This window comes from Protobothrops mucrosquamatus, unplaced genomic scaffold, assembly GCF_001527695.2.
Source record: "Protobothrops mucrosquamatus isolate PMUCROS unplaced genomic scaffold, P.Mucros_1.0 scaffold2007, whole genome shotgun sequence".
Classification (NCBI taxonomy): domain Eukaryota; kingdom Metazoa; phylum Chordata; class Lepidosauria; order Squamata; family Viperidae; genus Protobothrops; species Protobothrops mucrosquamatus.
The window spans coordinates 39,094-42,493 of NW_015388120.1; the positions used below are offsets into that span (position 1 = coordinate 39,094).

The window sequence follows — 3,400 nt, forward strand, 5'->3', positions numbered from 1 at the left end:
CGCTGAGTCCCGACAGCCCTGCAGTTCCAGCTGTCTCTCTCCCTCAGGCTTGTGTGGCACTGCCGCCGCTTCAGCTCATTCCTCCCCCCCCACTTCTCTAGAAAGGTCGCGTACCACCGGCCAGGTGCCAAAGTACCGCCGGTGGTACGCGTACCAACGGTTGAAAAGCCCTAAACCAGGAGTAGGCAACCCTGGCTCTTTTATGACTTGTGGACTTCAACTCCCAGAATTCCTGAGCTAGCCATGCTGAGGGGAAAGGGAGAGGTTTCCAAGCTGAGCCATTCTGGCTCAGGAATTCTGGGAGTTGAAGTCCACGAGTCATAAAAGAGCCAAGGTTGCCTACCCCTGCCCTATCCTAAGGTGCCTAACACAATTCTACATTATTGACATTCAAAGGAATTTGGAATTTTAGGACCTGCCATTTGTTTTTCTCTCTGGGTCCCCTTGAGAAGCATTGGCAGGGTGACAACCTATCATTCCTGAATACTGTTGATTTTGTGTGTGTGTGTGTCTTATGTCACACATGTACACATATATGCACACATACACACGCATTAAGGCTCATGGGATAAGCCTGACAAGCATGAGTTCAGTATATAGCAGGAAAAGCCAATAAAAGGAAGCCTGATTTTGCTTGAGAGCAGGATGGATTGGTCACGTGTAAGACAAATGCCACAAAATGGGGTCATTTTGACTGTAAAGAAGTGCAAAAAACAGCACATGTCGCTATCTTATCAAGTATTTGTTATATCTGTTTCCAAGATGGGAGTTCTGGAAATAGATGTCACTGTTTTAGTGAGTCACAAATGGATACTGCCTTTGCCCTGTGAGTTCTGAAATGCCTCTTCCAATTGAATCTGTAATACAGTTATGCACAGACATAATGTTCGTTTATATGCATTGCAGGTTATGCAACTAGCTAAACTAGAAGCTGGCCTTTATCCTTCAAATTAGTATTTCCCCAGCTTTGTGGTAACTTTCATGTGAGTTACACTACAACCCTCAGAATTCCTAAGCAAACAGCTCTGGAAGTATAAATCCTCTGTAATAATATACTAGGTTGGCAAAGTTCCTCATAACTGTTTTTATCCTGTCCCCGAGTATATTTTCCTATATGTTTTAGGTTACATATATAGTACTGAAGACCTGCTTCTCAAGGCCATATGAAAACAGTCAGATACAGTACCTAGCTTTAGCAATGTTTCTCAACCTTGACAATTTTAAGGCATGTGGACTTCAACTCCCAGAATTCCACAGCCAGCAATGCTGGCTGTGGAATCCTGGGAGTTGAAGTCCACATGCCTTAAAATTGTCAAGGTTGAGAAACGCTGCTTTAGAGTAACTCTCTATTAGACATCTGTGCTCTAGGCACAGATAGATTTCCATCCCATAATGTTAATTCATCTGGCATCTCTTGCATGTGGAATTATTTTGGGATACGTATGAATCAGACTGGGATATTAGTTAATTAGAAGTGATCTAATTAATGAATGTATCCTAATGTCCCTAAAGCCTGAATGTTGTTTCTTTTAATTTTATCCTATGCAGGAAACAACCCACCCCCCCTCACATTTTTTTCATTTTTACCTGCCTCCTCAGTTAATTTAGTGTTGGGTTTTTCCAAAGCATCAACCTTTGCCTGCAAGTTGTTGACTGTTGTGTTGTCCAATTTAAAAAAAAAAGACATGTAGTACTCTATGAAACTTAAGACTGACCAAATTTTCTACAGATTTGCCTCTTTACCTTAAATGTCTATTGAGCTCCGACATGACTTAAGTACTTGGTGGCAAAACCCTCCTTGGCAATCACAGAGGTCAGATGTTTCTTGTAGTTGGCCACCAGGTTTGCACCCATCTCAGGAGGGATTTTGTCCCACTCCTCTTTGCAGATCCTCTCCAAGTCATTACGGTTTCGAGGCTGACGTTTGGCAGCTCGAACCTTCAGCTCCCTCCACAGATTTTCTACGGGATTAAGGTCTGGAGACCTGGCCACTCCAGGACCTTAATGTGCTTTTTCTTGAGCCACTCCTTTGTTGCCTTGGCCCTGTGTTTTGGGTCATTGTCATGCTGGAATACCCATCCACGACCCATTTTCAGTGCCCTGGCTGAGGGAAGGAGGTTCTCAGCCAAGAGTTGACGGCACATGGCCCCATCCATCGTCCCTTTGATGCGGTGAAGTTGTCCTGTCCCCTTAGCAGAAAAACACCCCCAAAGCATGATGTTTCCATCTCCATGTTTGACAGTGGGGATGGTATTCTTGGCAGCATTCTTCCTCCTCCAAACACAGCGAGTTGAGTTGATGCCAAAGAGCTCGATTTTGGTTTCATCGGACCACCACACTTTCACCCAGTTCTCCTCTGAATCATTCAGATGTTCATTGGCCAACTTCAGACGGGCCTGTACATGTGCTTTCTTGAGCAGGGGGACCTTGCGGGCGCTGCAGGATTTCAGTCCTTCACAGAGTAGTGTGTTACCAATTGTTTTCTTGGTGACTATGGTCCAGCTGTCTTGAGATCATTGACAAGATCCTCCTGTGTAGTTCTGGGCTGATTCCTCACCTTTCTCATGATCTTTGAAACTCCACGAGGTGAGATATTGGATGGAGCCCCAGACCAAGGGAGATTGACAGTTATGTTGTGTTTCTTCCATTTGCGAATAATTGCACCAACTGTTGTCACCTTCTCACCAAGCTGCTTGGCAATAGTCTTGTAGCCCATTCCAGCCTTGTATAGGTTTATAATCTTGTCCCTGACATCCTTCAACAGCTCTTTGGTCTTGGCCATGGTGGAGAGTTTGGAATCTGATTGATTGATTGCTTCTGTGGACAGGTGTCTTTTATACAGATTAGGAGCCAGATTGGGAGCCAGAAATCTTGCTGATTGATAGGGGGTCAAATACTTATTTCACTCATTAAAATGCAAATCAATTTATACCTTTTTTGAAATGCGTTTTTTGGGGGGATTTTTTGTTGTTGTTATTCTGTCTCTCAGTGTTAAACCTACCATTAAAATTATAGACTGATCATTTCTTTGTCAGTGGGCAAACATACAAAATTAGCAAGGGGTCAGATATTTTTTCCCCTCACTGTACACTGTTTTTTAAACAAATGGATCCTGGACGGTCCACTAAACTCATAGCTTCTTTAAACTGAGGTTGCTGTAAACTATTACAGAACTGGTGTTATTTCTCCAAAGTAAACATTTTCTGGTTTTTAGCATCCATCCTTAGGTTTCTGTCATCTTGGATTCATATGCAGCAGTAGTGGCCAAAATTATAGTGCTGACTAGGATTCATTGTGCGTCTTTGTGATTAATTGACTGCTAATAATGATCACTATTACTAGGAAGTCAGCAGAACCTGTCCTTTTGGATATCCCTGAGATTTTTCAAGATGTCGTGTGA

General features: G+C 43.2%; 1 protein-coding gene across 1 annotated transcript in view; it reads left to right on the forward strand.

Annotated features, from left to right (window-relative positions):
* The window catches only part of GRSF1 (G-rich RNA sequence binding factor 1), a 22,454-nt gene that overhangs the window by 5,781 nt on the left and 13,273 nt on the right, over positions 1-3,400 (forward strand). The gene's annotated exons all lie outside the window — the stretch shown is intronic.